This window comes from Amphiura filiformis, chromosome 2 (assembly GCF_039555335.1).
Source record: "Amphiura filiformis chromosome 2, Afil_fr2py, whole genome shotgun sequence".
In the NCBI taxonomy this organism is placed as follows: domain Eukaryota; kingdom Metazoa; phylum Echinodermata; class Ophiuroidea; order Amphilepidida; family Amphiuridae; genus Amphiura; species Amphiura filiformis.
Genome location: NC_092629.1, coordinates 62,720,956 through 62,737,534, shown reverse-complemented (window position 1 = coordinate 62,737,534; position 16,579 = coordinate 62,720,956). Strand labels below are relative to the sequence as shown.

Sequence of the window (16,579 nt, the reverse complement as noted above, 5' to 3'; positions counted from 1 at the left end):
TTTAAAATACAAACATTTTGCGCGCTGCGCGCGCATATTGTCACAATAAAGCAATTTTCGTCGCGATGATGGGCAAAAAATGGTGTCAAATTCAAATTTTTTTCGCGCTACGCGCGCATATCGCCCTAATAAAGCCTTTTTTGGAAGCTCGAAAACATGTACAGTCTCTCTAAAACAACAATTTCATGTTGCAACTGCAATATTTTTCAGCTGTGCCCTGAATTTTTTTGCCCCCCTGACCAAGAAAGCTGGCTACGCCCCTGAACACAACCTAGTGGTTAACCTGAAAACCGTGTAGGCCCTAAGCCTATTTAAGGCAAAATAAGACATTTTACATGCCCATAACTCAGGCTGCTAAATCATTGGTCTAGACGTGAAAAATCCATGCGAGGTCAAATTTGGGCAAAAATGCTCAGTTTTGGAGAAAATCCTAACAAACGGGGTTTTTTACCCATTTCTTTCGAGGGAAAATATAATCGACTCAAACTTGACTCAAAAATGGCATTTATCGACATTTTGCGTCTAAACTATTCATTGAATCGTTGAATGAAGGTTATTGATCAATGATATAAAAAATAAGGAAATTTTTAGTTCATTTTATAGTTCACTTTCTGCCCTTTCAAGTTCATACGTGGTAAAGTATGATATATGATGTCATTAACGATGGCTAATGCTTACAATTATCTTAACTTGAAAGCCAAGAATAAATCGCTTAATTAATCATTGGCTACCAAAGTCAATTACAGCATGCAGCAGCAATCAATTTTGTCACAAAGTTTATGGCCCAAATTCTTCATGCATGTTCGCCAGTGTCCCCGCCCGGATTTCAAGAATATTTTCATGAGAATTGTGGTCTGTTGAACCGCATGGTGAATGACACAAACGTTTGATTTTATTTTACTTTTGTTTGTTTGTTTGTTTGTTTATATATTTAACTCAAATATTTCAAGCGCAATTTTACCCGCAATTTCCAACCCAGTGACATTTTAATAGAACATCTACGATCAACGACCCAATCATATAACATAATTTTTGTATGACTAAAATACTTGCGTAAGTTTGGATATATTTGCGTTGTTTTCCCAATTTTAACCACATTTGGCGCTTTTTGTGGAAAATTTGATGATCCGTCATGATTTACTTTAAGTCATAATGTACGATCTTATTAATATGAATTTGGTTATTTTTTTCAAACCTGATTTTTTTTGCATATTTGTAATGTTTACACATGTCACAACTTGCACCTAAATGGAATCAGCCACATTTGTTGTGTTTGTAGGTAAACAGAGCAAAGTTCGACATACATATTGCAAATACCTTCTCATTTGCCTCTTAGACTTTTTCCAGCGCCTACTTAGCACGGTACCAGACACTCCAAAACGCGTTCATACTGTGCCAAAACTGCCGTATCTTTCTTAAATCTTGAGGTAACAATCTGGTTTGCTCGATAAATGATAATTTGTTATGTTTACATTCAGTACTTTTAGCTAGATAAAAATACTCAAAAGTTCAAGAGTAGCAAATTTGGATTTAAACACAACATGTGTGAAATACTTTCTATGGAGGAAGGAGTCAAAAGTCATAATTTTTCTCATTTTTCACTCTTTACAAGGTCAGAACTTGGCAAAGAAATGGGGCATTGACCTGGTTCGGTTTGTATTTACAGATATAAGATGTTAGCTTTGGGAATAACACAGAACTTTGGTGATCAATCATCATTTAGGAGAAGCAAAAGTTAAATTTCTGAATTAGATCGACTTTGGTATTCCAGTGTGCGTTGCCTGTGTGCTTGGTCACTTTCCACTCACTGTGCGTGTAATTTGACTCTTGCATGCATAGACTGTGGAAAGTTCTACGACGTACCAATGAGAAAAAAAGGCATTATATTTGCAATATGAGTCATAATTCAAGAAATTATGACTTTATGTCCGCCCATAGAACTGCGTGTTAAACGGCCAATAACAAGCAGTGTTTCTTTCACGTTACCTCGTTATTTCAGCTCAAAATGGACAGAAACCATTACCGATCATTATTACTAGTTTTATTTCAGCATTTTGAGTATATAATTTAAAATTTGAAGGAAATCGTACATTAAGCCTTTTAGGTAGGCCTATATCAGGCTTTATAGTCAGCATTTCTGAGTATATCGGCACATACATCCCGTATATAGTTTATAACGCTGTAAAAGTGGATGTATTGTCGCAAATAGATAATTGGATTAATTTTATAAAATTGTATTTTCTTTATGTTGGATGTGCCATCACCCTCTGCTTTTACTTCTACTGATTTGTTCTGCTGCCCTCTGTCTTTATCTGAAACTTTCTGACCTTTTACCTTTCATCTCCTTTCAATTTCATCTTTTTGTTGAACACCTGTTTTTACTTTATTGTTCACTCTTGCTTCACTTCACTGCTTCTCTCACTCTGTGATTGGTGCATCTTGCATTTTCTGTATTGTCTCTTTTGTTTGCCTGTGTATTGATTTGGAAAGGATTATTTTGTTTAGGAGTTAGATGCATGTTTCTTTTTAGTTGGAGCATGGAAATAAGAGAATGGTTGGAGAGTATGTGAGCTGATGACTGAACGAGATGGATATACCTGGGAGTGTGAGACCAATTTTTTCCTGCAGGATTTTTGTGTGTAAATGGATGTATGAAAGCTGATGAATGTGAGTAATGTTGGCATCCTAAAACAAAATTTATTTTTAAACTCTAAACCCTTCCTTGACCGGAGATTGTATAAAAAATATTTAGGGTATTTATTTAGTCTTTTTCTTAGGTTAGTTTAAAGTAATTTTAGGGATGACGGAATTTAATTAGTGTAGAATACTTTGGCAGTAATTTCAGGCCTTTGCAAAAATTGTTTTCTGATGATTTGAAGTAGAAGTTTTGGATATGTTTGATACTGATTTTGAAATGGATGTTTGGAGATATTTTGGTATGCAATTTTGTTTTCTCGAGACATGAAATTTAGTTGCAAAAATCTTTTCGTTAATTACGAAAATTAATTAGGCCTATATTTTTTTTTCTTCATAATTCATTTATATAAAAATTTGGTTGGCCGCAATTTCTGCATGAAAAGTTTTGTGCATCACCTTTAAAAAGGAGTCTTGAACTCCGGGTGATCCCCTTTCTGACTTGTTTGCACGATAAGCTTGCTTGTAATTCCAAATTTTATTTGTTTTTCTGAATGCATTTTTAGGAAGTTGACGTTTTTACCTTCCCTTTCAGGTAATTGGAACGTCACCGCTTCCTTTTCACAAAACCCATCCCTTGTCGTACTTTTATTTATTACCTTGTCCTTTAAGTTTAAGCCTACACTTGTAGGAAATCGGACTTGGTCTTGGTTTTTATTATCAATTTAGGCCTTTATTATTTATCACCTTGTCCTTTAAGCCTACACTTGTAGGAAATTGGACTTGGTGATGATTTTCATAATTAATTTAGGCCTTTTTACACAGCCGTGACGTTAGTCACGGCTGTGTCTTTTTTCTTACAGGTTCTTTCTTCTTCTTTCTTCTTCTTCTTCTTCTTTCTGCCGACCACTACATTTGCTCTAGCACTTACATGCTTCCACCGATTTTGACCTAACTTGGTCACAACCATCATTGACCATGCCCCTACATGTCACATGAAACTCGTGGGGTCAAAGGTCACGCAGGGGTCATAGGGGTCAAAAACGTGATTTCAACCCAAAATGCTTCTTCTCTCACAGATTACGTAGGACAGTGACACCACTTGCGCACATGCATTGTTATTATCCAGTGTCTATGGTGTCCTCACAGATTTGGGGTCAAAGGTCATTAAGGGGTCACTTCCGGTATAAAACGAAAAACCTTCAAAAATTTTTATTTGCTAAGAAAAACATAGGACAGTAACGGTATGTTCATATATGAATTGTGGTTACCCTGTGTATATGTGGTATTTTTTTATTTAGGGTCAAAGGTCATTAAGGGGCCACTTCCGGTATAAAACTAAATACCTTTAAAATGCTTCTTCTCCCACAAATTACGTAGGACAGTGACACCACTTGCACACATGCATTGCTATTACCCAGTGTCTATGGGGTCCTCACAGATTTGGGGTCAAAGGTCATTAAGGGGTCACTTCCGGTATAAAACGAAAAACCTTCAAAAATTTGTATTTGCTAAGAAAAACATAGGACAGTAACGGTATGTTCACACATGAATTGTGGGTACCCAATTCATATGTGGTATTTTTTCATTTGGGGTCAAATGTCATTAAGGGGTCACTTCCGGTCTGAGACGAAAAACCTTCAAAATGCCCCTTCTGCCACAAGTAACATAGCAAAGTAGTGCCACATGCACCCATGCATTGACATTAGCCAATGTCTATGGCCGTTTTCATATATTTTGAGGTCAAAGGTCATTAGGGGTAACAACACGGCTGTGTTCGTGGGTTAGACCACAGCTTAGTCTAGTATTATTTTGTGTCTCGATAAAAAAAAATGTTCAGTGCATTTATGCCGAATTTATACGCTGAATAATTCAGTGACACAGGCTGAGTTTCGTTCAGTGATGCGCACTGAAATTTTCGGTACATGCTGAATAAAAATTCAGTAAAATACGCTGAATGTGTATTTAGCTTTTCAGCTTTTGTTGCTGATTCAGCTTTTGTTTATTTGTTTGCACGTTCGGTAGATACTGGTGGCTGGGCGCCTATCTGTATAAAAAGCCCCGCCCGTTTCTGCCGACCGCGGATTGTGCCTGCACCAAAAATAAGTTCAGTTGCAAATTGGGTGGCTTTAGATTTGTAGATAGAACCCCGCCCATTTATTGCTTTATTGTGGTTTTGTGATTGGTTTATTGTGAAATATTAATGTGCAAAGGCCTGTGCTTTATTTAAATTAATTTTGAAGCTTGTAGGTTAGGTTTCCGTCAGTAGATTAAGTTAGTAATTAATTTAGGATTTATTTAGTTAGTTTTGCTTTCTTTGGTCAAGTCGGGGTTTCATTTGTATTTTTGGCCCATTTCCTTTTTAAAATATATTTGATGCCAACATTATGTCTTTGTTTTCTAAATGTCTAAATGTTAAAAGTTCGATTATATAAAACATTTGCAAATCAATAAAATAAAAATCATGAAATAGAAATATTAATTATGTGCAATATATGAAAGAAAAAAATGAACTTGATAATTAAATATTTTTGTTTGATATGCTATATTTTATTGTCTTTAATAGAACTTTATTGTGTTTCGCTTTGCTCAATAATATCCAAATTTTCCCGCCACTTCACCTTTTGTTTCTGTTCCTTTAGGCCACGCTACCCACGGCCAGGGAATTGTCCGACTTCGTCATAAGTCTGACTTTTATTCATTTTCCAAAACCCCTGGTCCGTGACAGTATGTTATATAATTCAGTGCTATATTTTTATCACTTTGTGATTTTCCTGATAGCAAAACATCAGCAAAATGTTATTCACGTGCACGCAGTGAAAACTGTTATAAGGTGATATATTAGCGCTGGAAACAGGCATGGAAAAGGCTGTATCATTTGCAGCCTGTCACTATCTGGATTTCAAACGTGCTTCTGTCAGATCATTTGTTTAAAGGACACTACCCAGCAAACACAAAAACGTTTTAATAACATTAAAATGTCGGGTTATATAAAGGTCATGATAACGTTTTAAAACGTTTTGTATGAAAACACACTACAACAATATTTTTAAATGTTTTAAAGAAATGAAATTGAAAACTATTTTTGCAAAAATTTTTGCCAAATATTGTGTCAATACTTAAATAACATTATGTTAAAATATTTGAACCAAGCAAACACAGAGATGTTCTTAAAATGTTTTTTTCAAAACCTTTTAATAACATTTAAATGTCGGGTTATACAAAGGTCATGAAAACGTTTTTAAAACGTTATTGAAAATATTTTAGGCAAACATTTTTCGCAAAATATTTTTTCAACTCCCAAAATAACATTCTGTTTAGAATGTTTTGTATCAAGTTTTCAAGAATGTTTTTGGAATGTTATTAAAACGTTTTATACCCTTTATATAACCCGACATTTAAACGTTATCTGTAAAACATTTTTGTTTGCTGAGTAGTAGATTATCAAAAAAATGTTTTTTAATATTATGAAAACGTTTTATACCCTTAATGTACCCTTTATATATCCCGACATTTAAACGTTTTCTGACAACCTTTTATAACCTTTTGCGAATGATGTCGAAAACGTTTTGTGTTTGCTGGGTAGCTCCTTTGAGACAAGCATAAACATATACCGTAAAACCTCGCATATATACTGCAGTTACTGTGCGTTTTCCTATATACACAATACACATAGCTCTCACCATTGACACGTGACCTCTACAAATGATGTATGTTGGAAGAATGGGCACTTGACTAGTTAACATCACTGTGTGAAAAATAACCAGCCAATATTTAAAGTATTCTCCAAACTTCTAGCAAATATATTTCTCTAACATGACCTAAAATTACAGCTAGGTTAGATGTTCAGAAGGGGTCGCACTTTCATAGAATATGAGTGAGGGCAAAGCATAGCTAGCTCATAGCTAGCCAACTCCCCGTGTTAATTGAATGGAGATTTGACCGAAAATATTGAGCTATATTGGTAACGGACCGCTCCGTTCTGAAGGATTTAAAGTATTCTATGAAATTCTAGAAAATATAGTTTTGTAACATGCCCTAAATTTTTAGCTAATTTAGGTGTTTGGAGAGGGTCGCACTTTTGTGTTTTAGGAAGGATATGTAAACGACAAATAACACCAAAAATATGAAGAAATTATTTCCAAACCGTGTTAAGTCAACAATCATTATGTTGCTCATTTTCAAGAATGCTGGTTAACAAAAAGCAGGCCATTGTCTCATTTCGTGAACAAAGGTCCACATACCATTGTTTCCTTCCGTTTCCTTTATAATCGGTTACCCAACTGAAGCTATAATACCAGCTTTATTGCGATATCGCACATGTAAAACAGACACATGTGCACAACCAGAGAAGATCCGATTTAATCAGTTGAGCTGTTTCAATGAGTGTTATCTTGGTTCAATAGCTTTTAATGGGGTTTAAGTCCTGCAAAGGTCGAGATGAATTCTACTGTAGACATGACTGCATCATGGTCTACAAGCATTAAAGCTAAATTAATACGAAACAGTCGTAAATATGCCAATACAATAGATTGGTCTTACAATAATACTTGTTTGTATATGCTTGTATCGGTAATTTACGTGCTCAAACTCAGCTCTATAATGTATAATTTTGTCGATTGATTTCGCTTGGCTTAAAGCCATAATGTACAATCTTAATTCTTATAATATGAAATTGGTTAATTTTTTTCAAACCTGATTTTTTTGCATATGATATTTGTAATGTTTACACATGTCCCAACTTGCACCTAAATGGAATCGGACAAATTTCTTGTCTTTGTAGGTCAACAGAGCAAAGTTCGACATATTATCATAATTTAAAAATTATGATAATATGTCCTCCCATAGAACTGTGTGTTAAATGTCCAAAATAACCATTGGGGTTTCTTTCACTTTACCTTGTTATTTCAACCGAAAATGGACAGCAACCCTTCTCGTCAGATAACTAATATTATTTCAACATTTTGAATAAAGAATAACAAAATCAAAATCGTACATTAAGGCTTTAATTTAGCTCTCATCAAAAGCACTGTATATGCTTATATAGACGAGGTTTTATGGTAGTTCATGTTCAATAATTCATTGCAAATATAATTCGGGGTGGATGGCGCCTGGATTAATTTAGCTTTCATCAAAAGCACTGTATATGCATGCCTGTAGACGAGGTTTTACAGTAGTTCATGCTCAATCCTTCATTGCAAATATAATTCGTTTAAAGCCATAATGTGTGATTTGCTCCATAGCGACACCCTCGATTTTTGTTGGATTTCTACTTTTTGCATGATATGCCGAATGGTGTAGGCCTACTAAAATACCATGTCATGATGTGAAAGACTAAGCCTCATCTCACCAAGTGCTTCTTAAGTTACAGTAAAATTTTAAGCACTAAATAGCAATCAGTGGCTTTAAGATATTTTAAAAATGTATGTATACATAGTTTCTGAATTCAACAGCTTCAGTTTGTGCGCGAGAATAAAATTAAAAACACTGTGTTCATGTCTGAATTTGTATTAATTTAGTCGCGTCCCTGGATACGATGCAGCTTACGAGTTGATCCGTTAATCTTATGAGGAAGTTTAGCAGGAAATTATTGGAAATGAGACCAAACCAAGCACCACGGTGTCATGTGACACTGACAAACTTCAAAAATTGACCTAATCATGAGAGAACCAAAACATTATCACTATTTCTGTGGGTCAGTATCTTGAGCGGGACGGTGTTATGTCGTAATGTAAGAAAGTCGTATGTGCTGCCTTCCGTCTTTTTAATTTTGAAGCATAGCACTGATATGATAGGCCTACGGTTTTTAAGCCAGGACTTGAGATGCTTCCAGGAGCACGAGGAGCAATCTATCCCGGAGGGGGTTCTTACTGGTTGAAGGTATACGGGGCTGTTTCACGGTTTTGGGGTACCTTTTCAGCGATTTTGGTATATCGATGGGTGGGTTTTCAGTGGAGATCAATGCGCCCAATTTGGGCAAATTTGGGTGCTTTTTGGGTGCCTTTTCTTGAAAATTGGTATACTGATGGGTAGCAAAAACAGCAAAAAGTAGGTATAGAGAAAGTCAGCATCCGAAAGTCTGCCATGTCTGCGTGGCACACCCCCGTACAAAATTTTTCGAAGTGAACCCCCGGGCAATCTATACGAGCTAGTCCTTCACGTGCGCACGGGCAATCTGCGCATCATACACGTGTCCTGATCAAAATATTTGTCAGGTTTTTGGATTCCTCAAATACGATTTCAAAATCTAGCATCAGGTATCGGAGCCATTCCGCATACAACTATCTTGCACACACATAAACGATATATCTTCACTCTACGTAAGTCCGGTGCGGTGAGATAGGCCCGATAATATCGGCGATATTCATCAGCTCATTAAAATACAAGTTTTCCGTTAACTAACCGATTACCCGGGTTTCGCGGTTTGAAGGCCTATGGTGTGTTACAGAGATTTAAATGTTTAATGGAAGTAGCAACTTTGATCGGAACTTTACTTAGACTTTAAATAATTGATCCAATCGATCTGGTCCTCCCACTACAAGGTAGATTTTGATAGAGGGTCTTTGATATTACCCAATAAAATAAAACCAGGCGTGAGTATCTAGAATTTACTAATAAATTCAATTTGTACATATTATTTGGCAAGGTGGGAGACAATTTAATACAAAGTTCACGAATTATTCCAATATTATTACTTCACCTTTCGGTTTCACATTTGAAGAAAAGTTATTACTCCCCGGTCTTTTGATTATTTCAGCATAGTTTGCCATTTTTGCTCACAGCCTATATAGCTCCCCGGCTAAGCCTTAATAACTGGTTTTACCACAGGGCTTTTATACATGTTCTCTCTAGATCTGTAAAAAACATGAGAATTTTCATAGAAAAATTGCCCAAAATAGTCTTGTACTGCCCCCCATCAGCCACCCCCCAAAAACAACAACAAAAACTGGCCTCACTGAATGTCCCCGGATAAAATAGACCCGGCAACATCATCAGTGATTCTCAATGATTGACCCTTTTCCTTTTAACCTTTTCTGAATGACCCTTTTTGTACTAAATATGCAGTTCTCACGGATTGACCACACACATAAACCTGTGTACCATTCTCACTGAATGACCCCCCGGAAAATCTGCCATCGATTGACCTTATATACTAGGCTATACCAATTCCTAGTCCATCATCTCAGTCACTCATGAATGCCCAAACCCCGCCAATGTGTTCATGCAGTAGCGTAGAGTCAGCTGGGGGGCGCAAACCACATTTTCGTCTCCTTTTGTCATTTTCGTCCCATATTTAGTAATTTTAATGACACTTTACTCTTTGCCGTCCCCTTTTTCATCCCATCATGCAGTTATTGTTAACTCCATGTAGGCCTATGCAGTTATTGTTAACTACATGTATGCAGTTATTGTTAACTACATGTATGCACACAACACAGAGGCACTCACAATAGGCAATTGAACCCTACTGGTAGCGCTGTGTTGTCGATATAGGAGATGAACTAGTTAGCGTCATATATCAAAAAGTATAAAAGCTATGATTTTAGTACTGCTCTATGTTTCAATTACTTAGGCCTACTGGTATTCTTTTCAAAATATCTGACTTTTCAACCCGGTACAAGCTTTAATAACGGGGGACCATACATTTTTATGAGAAAGAAATCATACCATCTATCCAAACTCCTGTGTTATTCCAATGCACATTTTGCTTCACCGGGCAGCCTTGGCTTGGTCGTATTTGGAAGATTGGTGTCATGAAACCGTAATAGGTACAAATTTAGTACTTTCTGTCAATCAAGTATGGTTTATTCTCTACATGTCAATCTTTAAATAATTAGCATAGTCCTTATAATAACGGGGAACCGCTTTGATGAGTAAATGACAGCAAACCAGTGAAAAGTACCCCAAAACTCGGTCAGTGGAGCTCCGCTCGTACATGTCAATAGCGTCATTATCGATTGGATTAGTCGACCGTAGCGGACAATCCGATCGCTCATTGGATTAATATTATCACGTGGTAATAAATTTGCATTGGATAATAGATTACTATAATGGTTTAGTAGTAGTACTGCATACTAGTATATCGGTTTAATCTTCATTAAGCGGGTTTATGGCTGGAAAGGTCATGGTGAAATTGCCGTGGACATAACTGCACTATGCCTGAAAATTTATGTGCGGCACGGTCACCCCCAGCTCCCCTGACTACGTCACTGGTTCTGTTGTGGGACACATTGGTATAGGAAAGTTCCCCGGAAAGGTCTCACTGAAATTGCAGAGTATGAGTTTTAGTACCGTACCCAAATATTCAGAGGTCATTCTGTTAAATGAAGAAACATCAAAGAACTATCTCCTGTGCAGGTGAGCATGTTTGAGGCGATTCCTGTCTTGTTGAAAAGTACGCTGACCTCCAGGTCAACTGAGGTGACACTCTTGATATAAGACGGACGATTATATGACAGCATATTACACGAAATATGATGGGTTAAATTTCGACGTTGTCACCCCCGGGGTCAGTAATTAACCTTCAAAGTGCTGCGCGTATTGTCGTCTGTTGAACTAGAACTCATTCAAAAATTAATTTAATTTCTGTGGAAAAATTTAGTCCTAAATATTCATCAAAATTCCTTCAAATGAGTACAAACGTCATATTATTGGTTCAGTGGTTCTTGAGAGTTGAGACATGCCATTTCTGGTCAAATGTAGGCTATAATGCTTCGACTTTTTGAATTGTGCCTCTGTACATAGGGCCTACACATCATGCACGTGAACTTGAAAATGAGACTTGCATTATATAGCATAACCAAATTTGACAAGTTTACAAGTTTGAACATCTGGGCGTATTAAAGGGATTTAAAACTGTTTGACCTTAAACTTAATAGAAGAAAATGTCTCTACACGTATACCTACATGTAATACAAAATTATATACATAGGCATTCCATCATGCCAAAACCTATTTTAGGCATCATTGAGTCATTAATATCGATGCACATTATAGTGCATGGTTGATGGCCTGGTTGTCATTGGTTGTTGGCATTATTTCAGTAATTTTAATTACCCGCATTTGAAACATGATGCCAGAAATATGAACTGAAAATTATTTTCAGATTTACACTTTGACTCTAATTCGTCAAAAATATTGCTGTCTAATTTGACAAATTGAAGATTCGTCATTGTAAAATTTAAATGACTGCATGGTTAGTAATATTATTTTAAACTAGAGCGGTTACCGCACCATAGCTGAACCATGGGGATTTGGCAGTATATTGTGATATATGTATCACTCCTTTATAACCCCTTAATGCCCTTAAATGAATATTATAATATTTTAAACATGTTTAGAATGTCATAAAGATCATTGCATTTAAATATCAGCTCAATTGGAGCATTTTTGAAAACTTGACCTTTGACCCCTTTATGACCCCTGAATGATCTTAAATGAATATTGGAATATTTTAAACACGTTTAGAATATCATAAAGATCATTGCATTTAAATATCAGCTCAATTGGAGCATTTTTGACAACTTGACCTTTGACCCCTTTATGACCCCTTAATGACCTTAAGTGAATATTAAAAGATTTTAAACATGTTTAGAATGTCATAAGGATCATTGCATATAAATGTCAGCTCGATTGGAGCATTTTTGGTTAAAATGACCTTTTTTGACCCCTGTGACCCCCTGTGACCCCTGTGAACCCTATTTTTATTATATTCTTTACTTCTTTCTCTTTTATTTGACACCACTTGGGGGTTCATACCTTCGTGGCATTTAAAGATATGTCCATTTCAGACCAAATGGTTGGTAATTAAGTAAGTAAGTAAGTAAGCAAGTAAGTAAGCAAGTAAGTAAGTAACATACACTCATATAGGCTGATACCATTTCAAAAAAAAAAAAAAAACAATTACACTATTGAGAGAATTTCAAATTAATTTTCAGCACAAAATTATTTTCTAGATTGATAAAATTCCCATTGTAGGCCTAATGACTTTATGAATGAAATGAATGACAAATTAAATGCCAAATTGATATCAGTTTGTCAAAACAATTCGTCATTTAAAAGGTCATTTCGTGATCCACAGCCTCATCCCCATTCACTTTTCTCAAAAAAAAAGTTGAGTTTTTTTATACCACTGGAAACCTTTATGTACAAACAATATCTTGCAGATTAATTCGTTTAGCAAAAATATCGTCAAATTTGAATTTCGTTCTGGTATACCACTATCTATTGTGGCCTACGGAGCAGTGTATATACACGTGACATAATCACGCATAACTCACAAACGCCAAATTGGAATCAACTGAAATCTTGGGAATAAGTTTTTTTCGTGGATATCTACTGAAAAATGTCATAAAAAGAGGATACTAGGATCACGAAATACTCCTTTAAATTACAAGTCTATATGACATGTTTTCAAGATTTTGCATAATAGAGACCATTTTAGCTCAGGCATATACACATATTTTTTTAGACCGTAGTATATTGTATGATCATGATGATAGGCCTATATAACACGCTACACTAAAAAGCAGCTTTGAAAAATGTGTTATAATTTATGCTCAGTCATGTAAAAACACAGTTCCGCCATACTTCATGTCAACTTTTTAACAAACATCCTCTCTTGGCCTATTATAGGCCTACAAGAAGAGTGTTCATCGGATCAAAAGTGCACTTTGAAATCATTGTACTTTTGCATAGATGAGAGATCATCTTTTTGGAGTAAATTCACCAGTACAAAAACTCTTCTATTTACAATTTACATCAAACACAGAGGTGACCGAGGGGCCCGACCCAAGGGTAACCGTGTGCCGTATGATGAGAGAACCTTGTTTATTTAGTTTAACCTTTAAACTTTGACCTATGGCCTTTACTTCCGAACTATAAGACGAGTACTTACACCACATTTCGCCATACTGCATTCTAGAAACGCTTGCTGTTAGAATAAGAAAATTTTAATGCTAAATTATTGCACATTCTAGGGAAGCGTGGTTACCGTTTTGAAATAACCGAGTGAGAGGGTTTTCAAGAAAATATTTTTCTTGTCAAAACTGAAGCATCCTCTGTATAAAAGAAAATATGAATATTAACTGCACATCATATATAACGATTCGTGATACCCAATTGTGGCACATTTGATGTCGTTTATGAGGCAGAGAATTTTATTTCAATTTTATATACGCCAAAATATTTTTTAATTGAGCAAGAATAAGGATAGAAAAAACGTTGAAAATTCTATGTATAAATAACATTAGACCCGGCAAAAGATTACTGTTTCGTTTTTATGGTAATCTAATCTTTTATTTCCCGAAAAACATTTGGGGTCTAAAATGGATTTTTATGTAATTGATAAAAACATCGAACGTGTATACAAGAAAAATGGTAGGTTCCTCTATAGTATTTTACTGACCATGGAAATGTACTGACACCGTGCGAGCACATGTCAAAATCGATATAATGTATTGTCCATATAGACACGCATTTATCATGTTTATTGTCGGATTAACAACAATTGAGCGCTATTAATACACATTAATGTTTTTACGCAAATAAAATTCCAAAATATGGTACATTTTCTGCTTTTGCTTGTCACGTGGTAGGCCTATATTGAAGTTGCGATTATATCTTCAAATAAGTTTCAAATGGATTCCATCAAGACAAGTGGCCGAGTGGTCTAAGGCGCTAGGCTCATAGAGCATATCCAAAGCGGCGTGGTGCGCCGTGAGTTCGAACCCCGCCTCTGCCAAACTTTAAAAGAAGTAAAATTAAAATTAAAATTTAACTTTTTTTAAATTCCATATTGGGAAATGTGACTGGGAGAATTTATGTATGGCGTGGAGTGGTGTGACGAGTACTATAGCCTATCGGTGTAAATAGGTTGCATTTCATTTCGATTTACCAGCACGGTGAAAATTCACGACACACGGTCCCAATTCTGTGACTCGCTATGTTTTAACGTTACAAACACGTGTTGGTTTTCGTTAAACATAAAAAGTCAGGCGTTATATAAAGGTCATGAAAACATTTTTAAATACTAGTACGAAAAAAATAAAAAAAACCTCTACAACAGCAACATTTTTAAAATGTGGTCAAAATGTTATTGCAGAATATATTGTGGCAAACATTTTTGTAAAATGTTTTGTTAACACTTAAGAACAATATATAATGTTAGAATGTTTTGCCTCAAGTTTTGAAAAGTATTTTTGAATAATTATTATTAAAAAGACATCAAACGTTTCCTGTCAAATGTTTTGAGTGTGCTGGGCAATGCACGGAAATTCCCGTTTGACGGAACTCCACACACAACAAAATTACCTGTTCTATTTTTTACCAAAATGGCACAAAAGGAGATACAAATCTGATCGTGATCCTATTCCTAGCATCCTCTTTTTATGACATTTTCAGTAGCTATCCACGAAAAAGCTTATTCCCAAAATTTCACTAATATTAATATAATTCTTGTTGCTTTATTCATATTAATCATAATGTATACTTCTGATGTGTATAGCAATAATTGCATGTGCAAAGAAGATGATTTATAAGATGCGTGAAAGTGACCTAGATTTCACCTTGACATTCCTATTATATCTATCATCCATCAAATCGATCGCATATAATTGCAAAGTTCCACCACCTCCGCCACCAATCATTGCCTCACAGAGTTGACCTCACGTTGTGGAGTATGAGTTTGTGTACTCAATGTAATCAAAGGTCATTCTATGAGTGTACAAGTATATTGGGGTTCAAGAACTGTGTCCTGGCCGATGAGAATAGCTATAAGTTGACTTGGCAAGGCAGGTTTATGATCATCTTCCTGAGTCAAGTTTTATCTTTCTTGGATGAATCATCGGATGCTAACATGTTCAAAGTTTGATAATGTTTCGATGGCCTGTCTACACAGTGTGCATCATGGTAAAATTGTCTGTGTTCGTTTTGTTCTGTCATTTATGGTGTTAAAAAATCTTATATCATAAAATCAGCCATCATTTATATTTTGTAATTTGTTAATAAATCATAGACAGTAACACTATGGCTGTCGAAAGATAAAAAAAATGCACATTTGGGTGATTTTGGAGGAGTTGTGCAAAAAGTAGGTACAAAAAGTCGACATCCATAAGTCTGCGTGGCACATCCCCTTGAAATTTTTTTCAAAGAACCCCCCGGCAAAACGACTAGGCCTATACCAAAAGTTCAAATGAATTTGACATTGATTTCAATTCATGGCTTTTATCGGCATCAGTGAATACTATTAAGAATGTCACTTTCCTTGACTCCCTCAATTTTGTGACTTTCTCACCGTCACGGCCGATATACAAGACGGCATCCCCGAGGGGGTATTATTATGCAAATAAAAAAAGAAAATCTAAATTTGAGGGAAATAATGAGTACGTTTTGTTGCAGAACAGTCAAATTGTGATTTAACTTACCAGAGTGTGTCGCCATTTGGTAACTGAATTAATTGTTACCAAATCATGAGAATTGTAATAAAAGAGTTAATATGGGTGGGAAACCGGGTGGGAAAAACACGCCAAACTTGATATTTTTAAACATCGAGATTCGTTAAACACTTTTGAAGATATGGGGTATGAACGTTTGGACAGTATTTTTTGTGGGACATAAGAGCACATCAGACATATCGAATTGCATTCTGAACATGAAGAAGTCCTTCTGATATCAAATAAAAAAATTTGAAATTCGCAATTATAATACACATTAGGCAAAATGATTAAAAATTGATTTAACAGTCCTCGAAGTAGATTTTATAAATCTAATGATACTTAACTGGCCCCAAAAAAATTCTTTTGGGGAAAAATGTGTATCTTCAATATGAACGAGGACCTTAAAAAAACCTTACCGGTCATCCGAAAATCGTGATGTCCGAGAAACATAGAAAATGGGCGCCCTTTTTTTTTTCTCTGCATGGGCAGAGCGCGGTCACTGTGGGTAT

General features: G+C 35.6%; 1 protein-coding gene across 1 annotated transcript in view; it reads right to left on the bottom strand.

Annotated features, from left to right (window-relative positions):
* The window catches only part of LOC140146514 (uncharacterized), a 54,652-nt gene that overhangs the window by 22,874 nt on the left and 15,199 nt on the right, over positions 1-16,579 (bottom strand). The gene's annotated exons all lie outside the window — the stretch shown is intronic.